General features: G+C 39.8%; 1 protein-coding gene across 1 annotated transcript in view; it reads left to right on the top strand.

Annotated features, from left to right (window-relative positions):
* The first annotated feature begins 6,708 nt into the window (after positions 1–6,708).
* Positions 6,709–11,544, top strand: part of PJA2 (praja ring finger ubiquitin ligase 2) — an 80,225-nt gene continuing 75,389 nt past the window's right edge. The window contains exon 1 of the mRNA XM_060143374.1: positions 6,709–6,828. The gene's annotated coding sequence lies outside the window, so the exon portion shown is untranslated. The remainder of the gene's footprint in view (positions 6,829–11,544) is intronic.

The following is an 11,544-nucleotide window of genomic DNA, read 5'->3' as shown; positions in this document are numbered from 1 at the left end:
CTTTTTGACAAGTACAAGTTTCTGATAACTTTCAGATCATACCACTGAACTGGGTAAGGAATTAAAGAATTCTAGGAAAACCTGATGACTTCAAAAAAACTACTAACAGAAGATTAAGATCAAGGATAAGTTACATAGGACTGAACAAACTTATGAGTATGGTTATAATTTTTCTTTCTGTCTAAAATATCACTGTTTTTTAACCTGTGTTTTCCAGATATAAGGAAAGCTTTAAGTTACACCTCAAAAAGTAGAATTGAAACATTTATCTTTCCTCTCTACCTGATCCCTCCAGAATTTGGAAACTCTTAAGTTCCCAGAAGCTTTCTCAGGCATAAGGAAGGCCAATTTCTAAAAAGTGCCAGAATCTCAAGGTATTTGGCAACCTCCAGAAGAGAAGAATTCACCCAAATCCATCACCCAAATCTATAGATATCACAAGTGGAATCTATGACACACCCCTGGTGTGGCTTTCCTGGCCTTGAGAGTTTTTGTTTTTTGTTTTTTTAAAGTTCAATCTGAGATTACTTATGAAAAGTTCCAGCACAGCCAGTTTGAAAAAGCCTATGTCATCAATTAACCAGACTTATTTTACAAACAGATTAGTCTTAATTTGGCTATATTTGGTAGAAATGAGGGTAATTTTAGGGAGAAAAAAATTATGTTTTAGTGAATATTAAATTCTAGTTTTGTTAATTGAGGTCTGTACTTACTGGCAAAGACTCACTTTCTAGATAGCTCCTTGTAAAGTTTAGTTATTAAAAGGACACTCTAAATTTGTTTCTGAAGCTTATCACGGTGATCTAACTTTGGCTGAAGTTCGGATTCACCATGACCTGCAACCAGGAGATTATTCATACTGGAAGAGATTTCACATAAAGGACTCTCTACAGCCACCTTGGAAGAAACCATCTCAGCCCTCTCCTGGATGAACTGCAACTCCTGTTTTTGACACTTGGCTACAACTAAGACCAGCACTACCAGGGATGAGAAGAAGATGACATCTGAAGTATACAGCTAACCCAGGACACCAGACTAGGCCTGTATACTGATTACTTTGACAATTGCTCATGCTTTTGCTTATAAACCAAATGTATTTCTTCTTTGTGCTCAATCTTATGCAAGTTTCAAAAACTAATCAAATTGCTGAGTTTATGGCCAATTACCTATGTCCATTACTCCCTGTTTGCCTTGGTGGATTTCTCCTCTCCAGGGCTCTAACTGGATGGCTCTTAGAACTTTTTATTTTAAAGGAAAGAACTCTAGCACCACTCAAGCTAATGTTACCACCAATGTCACTGAGACCCTCTTACCCAGCCAATTAATAATGCCTATTCTGAACTTGGCCATAAATACTCATTTTCATTAGATATTGAGTATTGGGTGGCTCCTAACAGGACCTAATGGATTTCTGGAAAAAGTTTATGACCTTGGCTCTCCCCAGGTTGCTTAGGAAGGTATATAATTGGTGAAACAGTCCCTGCCAATCTGCCAATCTGCCTTTAATGCAGGCACATGGGGCTTGATCAGTTTTCCAATAGTACGATCATTTGATCTCATTATTTGTTCCTTCACTTGGAATAGAAGATATCATTATTCATATAAAGGCTTTAACAAAATTCACTCAGCAAGATTAGAATGATAGTAATCAAACCATTAGGTGCTCAATTTGGAAGTCTCCATGATGAAAAAAGCAATCTTACAGAATTGCATAGCCCTCAATATTTTAGCTACTTCCCAAGGGGGAACTTGTGCTGTAATATGTACTGAATACTGCATCTTTATACCTGACGAGTCTTCAAATGTAACCAGTCTTATGACCCATATGAAGTGTCACATTTCTGCTCTGAACAATCCTCTTCCCAGTTTAGGGGAAACATTAGGAAAATGGTTTGATTCAGGAAGATCTTGGCTTAAATCTTCGCTAATGATGTTGTTGATCCTACTGGCAATTTTAGCTACAGTTTGTGGAACTTGCAAGGTAAGAGTTTCTTGCCTTTCACACTATGTGTCACTTGCTCATACTAAGATAATGATGTCTAAATGACTTGAAAGTATAGATTACACCAATAGTTCTCTATAAAATAATGGACATACACAATGCACATGTGAGAAAAATAGGCTTAAGTCTTACTGGACAACCTAGAATTGACTGTCAGTCCTTGCCAAACATTCTGCTATTATAATCCCCCAAAAAACAGAGAACCAGGCTATTAAGACTTGGCATTGGGACTTCCCTGGTGGCGCAGTAGTTAAGAATCCACCTGTCAGTGCGGGGGACATGGGTTCAAGCCCTGGTCCGGGAAGATCCCACATGCCGCAGAGCAACTAAACCCGTGCACCACAACTACCGAGCCTGCGCTCTAGAGCCCACAAGCCACAACTACTGAGCCTGTGTGCCACAGCTACTGAAGCCTGCACACCTAGAGCCCATGCTCCACAGCAAGAGAAGCCACCGCAATGAGAAGCTCATGCCCTGCAACCAAGAGTAGCCCCTGCTCTCCACAACTAGAGAAAGCCCGTGCACAGCCACCAAGACCCAATGCAGCCAAAAATTAATAAATAAATATATTAAAAAAAAAGACTTGGCATCAAGGGACATGATGACGCAGTGCAGGCAAGCAACCACCCTGGAAAATATTTGCTCACCTACTGCTTTCTATCAAAAGGTTAATGATCAAAAGGGGGAAATTGTGAAATAAAATTCATATTTTATGACAAGACAAGAAACAGTTAACCATAAAAAATTTTTTTTTCTTCTCCCTTTGGCTTCCTCTCTCCCCTCTACTGTGCATTATATATTGACCAAACCTCCCCCATCAGCAGAAATATCTGCTAACCATAAAGAGCAACATTTTCCTGGCATCAACAAGACAACTCCTTAAAAGATAACATTGCTTCTTGATCTTGTAAGGGACTGCAATGATGCTTAGATATGGATTATGTAAACCTTCAATAATACATCATTTAATGCACAGCCCTGTCTCAAAAAGCTTATATCACTGTGCCTTGAATTCTAATGGGCAGATTATTCTCAGAGCTTTCTGAGTTGCTGTTCCCTGGGTTATAATTCTCAATTTGTCTTGAATAAAATTTTCCATTTCTTTCTTATATTGACTGATTAAATTTTCATCAGCAGTGTTGTGTGGCCATTGATGATTCTGTTTGGTTAGCTTCATGCTCATCTAATGATTAGACAGAGATTTCCTTAGATGCCTTGAATCAGTATGTCTCCCAGGGTTTGTTGAGGGTATGTGTGTGTGTGTGTGTTTTGGGCAGGGCTTCAACACCAAGCCAGGCAGTTGACAGTTCTCCCTTAGCTTTCACTTCTTCCTTATGCAAAGCCTCAAGGTCAGCCTTAGGTGAATGTTTAGGGCCTTCTCAGGTCTTTCCTGAGCTTACGCACTGCTTAGCACAGCCCTGGGCATGTGTGTGAGTTTCTGGATTCTCATGAATATGTTGGAGCTTACAAAGTTCCTACAGACAAATCTCCAGCTTTTCCTTTTAAGCTTTTTGGTTAACCTATTGTCTGCCCCAACCTGTTTCCACTGCCTAAAGTGTGGCAAAGTTAATGAATTCCCTTTCATTGTGTTTTTTTGTTTGCTTGCTTGTTTGTGTTTTTTTTTGTTGTTGTTTGTTTTGTTTTGTTTTTTACAAACACTTCTGGGGAAAAGCCTTTTCCCCAGAAAACCACTGGTTTGGCTCTGAATCAAATCAAATCAAGATAGGCTTGCAAGTGAGATCTTCTGGGGAACCACCAGATAGGTTAAATGATGACTCTTCTCTTGGAATTAGGCTTTGGAGGAGTTCCAGCCTCATTCTGCCTTGTCTGATATCTGCCAGGCTGCTCTTTTCACCATGATTGTCAACTATTGTTTTTCAGTGCTATAGTGGAGTTGGAGATGATGGGATTAGATTAGAACAAGCCAAAACATTACGAACCTTGCTCTTCTTACTGAGATTCAGCTGTTTTCTTGAATAAATGCTTCCTGGGTTGCTGCAAGCCCTTGGTTGATTTCCACAGTTCTGAAAAAGTTGACTCTGACAATTTTGCCAGTTTTCTCATTGCTTTTACAGAGAGAAGAATTTTCAGAGGTGCTTACATCTGCTGATGTCACTCTAAGGATATAATTTGAATTCAGGTCCTCTCACTCCTTTACCAATCCTCCTTCTGTTACATCTGTGGTTCTCCAACTTTGCGTGCATCAGAATCACCTCAAAGGCTTGCTAAGATACAGGTCGCTTGGCTCCACACCTAGAGTTTCCAATTCAGGTCTGAGGTTGGACCTACCTGAGAATTTGCATTTTAAAAAAGTTCCCAGGTAATGCTGATGCTGTTGGTATGCGGATCACTCTTTAAGAACTAACTACTGCATTACATCCTGTGGTACCTTCAACTCATTGCCTTAGGGAGTGTTTCCCACCTCTGAAATCAATAATAATACATATGTCATTAATACATATCTATCTATATATTATGTAATAATATAATACATAAGCCAATATAAATATGTATTTAGTACTTACTACATGCTAGGTATGATATGTTCCACATTTATTAGGTTATTTAGTCTATAGTACAGCAGGTCATGAGTAGGCTTTATTACTTTCCACATATTTAAACTGGAAATTGAGGCCAGAGATGTAAGAGTCCAGAGGCACTCAGCAATAAATGCGGGAGCCTAGGATGAGAGTATAGTCTTTTGATTCTGGAATACATGCTATAAGCCTCCACAAGAGTGTTTCTCAAAGAGTAACATAGATCACTTCTGATGCCTTGGATAACTTTAGTTGGGACATGCATGCAGGATTAAAAACAATGACTATTTTTCTAACCTTTGATTACATCATGATAAAAATGCCATTTGCCTACCTGCTTTTTAAATGTTTCTAGTGCTTAGTAACGCTCCCTTTTTACAGGGAGTAGTCTTTAGGCTGAGAGATCTTAGTAGAAAAAATACTCTCTATCCCCAGAATTTAAAAACATTGTTTTATGTTCACTTTTCTTTCAGTTACTTTCAGCTTAGGAGAGGTGACACAGGTTTTCCATTAATAGTCATTTATAAAGGTTTTACTCTTAAAGAAATTGAAGGAAAGACACATTTATTTAAAGAAAATAATAAATACTACTGCGAGTGGTATACACAGATATGGTATGAAAGAGATTGAAATTTGGGGAAACCCTGCCCCAACAAACTGGTTAGTGTACCCAATTGAATCAATATGCAACAACCTAAAAGGAGATCAAGGAAATGTGATTAAAGTATCAATTCTCTTTCAAAGAAGGAGAGACTTGTATGGAGAAAAAGCCACAACTTCTAGAGCAACATGTGTAAAGCAGAGAAACATCAAGTGGGAAATGGTTTCTGGGTAAGAAATGTACTACTGGAGTGGGCTGAGAGTTAGTTTGGCTTCACAAAATGTCAAGCAAATTCTCATAGTCCAAGTTTTATAGGAAATCTGGGATAATTTGTTTTCATCAAAAGCAAAAAAATGAGTCTTGGTTCACTGGCAGATTTCGCAGTTGCCAGGGACAGCACAAGAAATGGGGTTCTTAACTCTTGGCGGAGGGGATGCGATAAATATATCTTGGGCATTGGGCATGTGTGCGGAGGGGGTGAAGAGGTGAAGAGAGTTGGGGGTAAGATGGGAGGAGAGTGGTACTGTAATCAGAGAAGCGGACACGTTCAGGATGAAAAAAGAGGACATATGCAGGATGAAGAAACAATTTAGCACCAGTGACATGACTGCCTAAACTGTTATCCTTGTTTAAATTAAGCAAGGTGTCCAGGGACTACAGCTGTTGTTATTTATTTTGGTTGCATGTGATGTTACTTCCCGGCTTGACAACCCATCAGCCCCAAGGTGCAACTGGAAGTCTATGGTCAGGCCATAGCTATACAGAGGAAACGCGGGCATCCCCTATAACCCGCCCCCACCCCCAAAAGAATCAGAAAAGAAGGGGCAGGCGACTGAGTGGGGGACTGCGGAGTGGGAGCGGAGAAGGCACTATATAGTGTGCAGGCAAGGTGGGCAGGGAGGAAGACCTGCCCTTCCTCCGTCTGCTATTTTCTCTTGGCCCACCCATATCTGAACTGCAAAGGTTTGAACTTCATGCCAGGAGACCCTAATCTTGTTAGTTAGGTTTCCAGTCAAATTAGGATTCATTTTAACGCCTCCATCTTAGTTGCTGCTGTTGGAATTTCTGAAAGTCTAGCTGCGCCAGTTCTTCCTTTAGCTCTCCGCACCCACTTCCCTTTCCCCGAGACCCCGCCCTTTTCTCCCAGCCCAAACCACAAAAGGCCTGCTGTTCCAGCCCTAGCATGGTGCCCCGCCCCTGCCCCCCAACGTCGCAGTGCTGCAGGGAACGGAGGCGGGGCCAGGCAGGGGTGGGTTTCGTCCTTCCGCTCTACGGCCAATCGGTGAACTTGCCCCTGGGCGAGAAAGCGGGACCAGGGTGTAAAGACAGTCCAAGTATATTTCCCTTTTTCTGCCACGTCCCAACCATTGACGTGAGCCCACTCTCAGGTTCCGATTGGGTATGTGGATTTTTCCCGCAGAGGTCCTTTAAGCCTATTGGTCGACTCTGTTTGGGGGACGGGACTTGCGTTCCCTCCTCCTTCTCCTCTACCGCGGCGCAAGGGGCGGGACGCGCCGCGGCCGCTTCTGCTTCCGCCGCCGGCGCCGCCGCCGCCGCTGCCGCCGCAGCCGCCGCCGCCGCCAGCCGCTGCGCGTTCGGCGGGGGAGGAGTCGGAGGCGGAGAAGAAGGCGGTGGTGGCTGTTGCAGGATCGAGCGCTGTTCTCGCTCCGGAGGCGCTGCACAGTTCGGTGAGGGTTTTTTTTTTTTTTTTTTTTTAATCTGGCTTGTTCTCATGTTGGGAAGGTGAGGGACAAGGCGAGGAAATTGCTGCCTTCACCTCCTCCGTTTCTTAATTTCTGTCCTCGAGAAGGAGTGGGGCCTGTCCCTGGCCCGCCGCGCCGGCCATGGTGGGTGGGGTTGATGGCTGGGAGAGGCCTTCTTCTCCTTCTGGGCCCTGTCCAGCCCGAACCTGGGGCCACGCTCTTGTTGGCAGCCGCAGCGCCCGCTGCCTCCGGCGATGGCATAGATTGGTATTGGGGTCTCCACCGGCCGCTTTTTCTTGCTGCCTCTTCTGCTGTCCTTGGTGCCTTGGCCAAGGACCCCGCTGCCTTAATCCCTACAATCGCGACTGTGTTAGAAGAGTGTGTCACCTATTAACACCTCTCACCCGCCCTCTCTGCCCATTTCCAGTCACCCTGTGTAGAGCTGATCCATCTTACGCTACAGGCCTGCATCAGCACCCCTTCCTCGAAAAACCTTCCATTGCCGTCGCTCTACTGACTGTATTTGCATTTTTCCCGATTGTCACCGAGGCTCTGTCACGCAGACACCCTGTACAGACCATAACAATCGTTCATCTCCCGATATTAGCACCATTCCATCAATGCTTCGCCTAGTTAGAGCTGTCAGGTCAGAGCACGCCTCTGGCGGATGCACCTTCAATTTCGGCCTCCCTGAGATTACTGCTTGTTAATCATTTTGCGCACATTCAAAATGGTGAGTTTAAAGCCGCTCAGACCAAGTTGAAGAAGAGGGGAGGAGGTAGTCTTTTTTACTGAGAGGAAGAATCTATTTAGGAGACTTAACCTCTCCAGGCATTTTTTTTTTCTTCTTTTTCTTTTTTAACATACGCATAGGCACTGCTTTGAGTCTGCTGGTTCGGGGAAGTTTATGATTTTTTTAAAGGCCTAATATGTTGTTATTTTTATCATATCTGGTAAGTTAAATTTCTTTACATTGGCAGCCACCTCTGGTGAAGACTATAGATCATTTGCAGAGTATGTAAATAAACATGAAGATAAACGTTTTAAAGATTTTTGTAAACGTTTAAACTATTTTTCCCATGTCCTCTGGAATTTATCATTTTTATATGAAATAACTTTAATTAAAAAAAATTAATTACAGACATACGAACTAGACGTAAAATTCAGCAATACAGAAAATGAACTATTAAGTAAAATGTGAACATTTCCTTTCATCCCCCAGTCTCATTCCACTGTCTAGAGTTAACAGTATTGTACTTCTTTCTCATGTACACTTTTAAACACACATGCATACATGTAAAGTTGGGGGAGTTTGGTGGGATATACCAAACACATTGGTATATCACTTGCTTTTTTCACTAAATTACATGTCTTGGCCATCTTTACTTGTTAAACCTGTCTCCCTGATACTTTTTAAAAACTAAACGATATTTCAATAGCTTCAGTGGGCTGTAATTTACTTAACCATTCCCTTACTGAAAGACATTTGAATTAATTAGTTTCTTTTTCCTATCACAAATAATGCTTTATTTGAAGCCAACTTTTACATTTATTTGTTTTTAATTACAAACTTTAAATCTTCTTAAATTTTAAAACTTCAGACAGTATGGAAGACTGTAATGTAAAAAGTCTTGTCCTTCTAGTTCTACCTTCATCCTAAGAGCTGTTCAGGAAACTTCCTCTATGTGATTATTTCTGGAGCATGGATTCCTAGAAATGGAATTGCTGGGTTAAAAAGAGAATGCATATTTAAAATTTTGATAACCATTTCTCCCTCCTTATTACTCATTTTGAAATTATTCTTGACTCATGCATTTCTTCTCCAAATGAACTTTAGACTCAACTTGTAAATTAAATTAAAAATCCTCAGGTATTTTGAATGAGATTATATTGAAATTTTAGATTAATATGGGGCAAACTGACCTTCGTGATAACTGGGTCTCTCCCCTCAGAAATATGTGTATGTATGGTATGTCTCTACATTTTATTCACACCTTGCTTAGGGAAAGTTTTATAGTTTTATTCCCATATGTATGACATTCCTTCTTAGTATTCCTAGCTATTTTATGATTTGATAGCTCTGGTGGATGGAAACTTTCTAGTAACATTTTTTCTCTTTTTTTCCCCCTCCAGTTACATGAAAGCTTTTGAATTTTTTTCTGCTTATCATGTATCTAATCACTTTATTGAGTTGATTATCTGAAAATACAGTTTTGTGGCTTTCTTTTAAATTTTATAATTTGTGTGTTTTCCTCATTGCTTTGGCTATTATACGTTTTATATAATGTTAAATAATAGCAGTGATAGTTCAACTTGGTGTTGTTTCAGACTTTAAGGGGATTGTTTCTGATGTTTTAGCCATCAATTATGATGTTTGATGAAGCTTTCTGATAAATGGAGAGTATAATAGGTTAAAATGTGTTTTTGTATTCTTAGCTTTCCAAGATGATTTTATTGTTGTTTTTCATTTCTGATGACATTTTAAAAAGCCATAAATGGGTATTGAATTTTATTGATGTTTTTGATATCTTTTGAGTGGTCGTATAGGGGCATCACCAGTATTCCCTGGTTAATATTTTCCCAAGAGAACTCTTTTTTAAAGAATCAACTTTATTGAGAATAATTTACGTACAATAAAATGTACAGCTCGGTGTGTTTTTTCTTGTTTGTTTTTTTTTTTTTGCGGTACGCGGGCCTTTCACTGTTGTGGCCTCTCCCGTTGCGGAGCACAGGCTCCGGACGCGCAGGCCTAGCGGCCATGGCTCACGGGCCCAGCCGCTCTGCGGCATGTGGGATCTTCCCGGACCGGAGCCCGAACCCGTGTCCCCTGCATCGGCAGGCGGACTCTCAACCACTGCGCCACCAGGGAAGCCCCAGCTCGGTGTGTTTTGACATATGTATACCCCCATGTCTCCACTACCACAATCAAGAGTAGAATATTTTCATTACCCCAATAAAGATACAGAATATTTCTGTCATCCCCAAAAGTTCCCTTTTGCAGTAAGTCACATTTTCACCCTCAGCTCTAGGAAACAGTTTGTCCTCTTTTTCTCACTATAAATGGGTTTCATTTGTTCTAGAATTTTATATAAACAGAATTATGTAATATGTATTCTTTTGCATCCATGTTTTTTTCTTTCACTATGATTTTGAGGATAATGCATATGTTTGTATGTTTAGCTGCTTCACTTTTATTGCTGAGTAGTAGTTTATGGTATTGATTTACTACAGTTATTGACCATTTCACCTATATATGGATATTTGGATTGTCTCCAGTTTGGGGTTGTTATTAGTAAAGCCGCTATGAACATTCATTCATGAGTTATTGTGTGAACATATGTTTTCATTTCTCTCGGGTAAATACTTAGAAATGGATTTGTTGGGTTGTATTGTAAACAAATGTTTAATTATAAGAACCTGCCAAACTGTTTCCCATTTTACAGTTCTAGTTGATCTACATTCTCATCAACACTTGGTTGTTTTAGTCTTTTTAATTTTAGCCCTTCTAGTGGATATGTGGTAGTATGACACTGTATTTTAAATTTGTATTTATCTGATGATTAATGATATTGAGAATTTGTTCATGTGTTATGGGTCATTTGTATGTCTTCCTTTGTGAAGTACGTGTTCAAATCTTTTGCCCATTTTTAAACGTTGAGTTGTTTGTCTTATTGAGTTGGAGGAATTCTTTATACATTTTTCTGTACAAGTCCTTTGACCCACACAGATGCATATACAGAGAGTGCAGTCTGAAGCTTACCTTTTCATTTTCCTAACTGTTTAAAATAGAGGGGCTTTTAATTTTGACTAAATTCACTTTGTCAGTTTTTCCTTTTATGATTTGTATTTCTGTGTTCTGTTTGCTCAGTGCAAAGTTACACATATTTCCTCTTACGTTTTCTTCTACAAATGTTATAGTTTTTATGTCAAGGTGTATCATCCATTTTGAGTTAATTTTTGTATATGGTGTGAGATAGGGTCAAGTTTATTTTCCCAATTCTAGCACCATTTTGGGGGAACACTTTCCTTTCCAGCATTGAATTAACTTAGTCAAAAATCAATTGACCGTGTATGTGAGTCTGTTTCTGGACTGTCCCCTTGATCTTTGTATCTATCATTTTGCCAATGCCACATTGTCATGATTATTGTTGCTTTATAGTAAGTTTTTAAATCAGGTAATGTAAGTTCTTCAGCTTTATTTTTTTCCAAAATCATTCTGGCTATTCTAGTTCTTTTGCTTTTCCATAAATTTTTTAGAAACGACTTGTTGGTTTCTACAGAGAGTACTGAGGGGATGTTAATTTAGATTATATTGAATGCATGGATCCATTTTGGGAGAATTGACATCTTAATATTGAGTCTTTCAATCAATGAACACAGGATATCTCCGTCTATTTTGTTTTAATCAAAGATCTTCATTTTCCATCATTAGCATTTTATAGTTTCAACATACAGATGTTCATATTTTGTCAGATTTATATCCAAGTATTTCATCACTTCTGATGGTATTATAAATATAATTTTCCTAAATTTCCATGTCCAGTTGTTCACTGACAGTATTTAGAAATACAGTTTTGTATACTGACTTTGAACCTGGCAACCTTGCTAAACTCACCTGTTCTAGTAACATTTTTTTTTTTGTAGATTCTTTTGGATTTTCTCATGTAGATAGTTGTAGCATTTGTGGATATAGGACAGTTT

The sequence above is a fragment of the Lagenorhynchus albirostris genome, chromosome 3 (assembly GCF_949774975.1).
Source record: "Lagenorhynchus albirostris chromosome 3, mLagAlb1.1, whole genome shotgun sequence".
In the NCBI taxonomy this organism is placed as follows: Eukaryota; Metazoa; Chordata; class Mammalia; order Artiodactyla; family Delphinidae; genus Lagenorhynchus; species Lagenorhynchus albirostris.
Note: the sequence above shows the minus strand (reverse complement) of the source record. Positions and strands in the feature narration are given on the sequence as shown.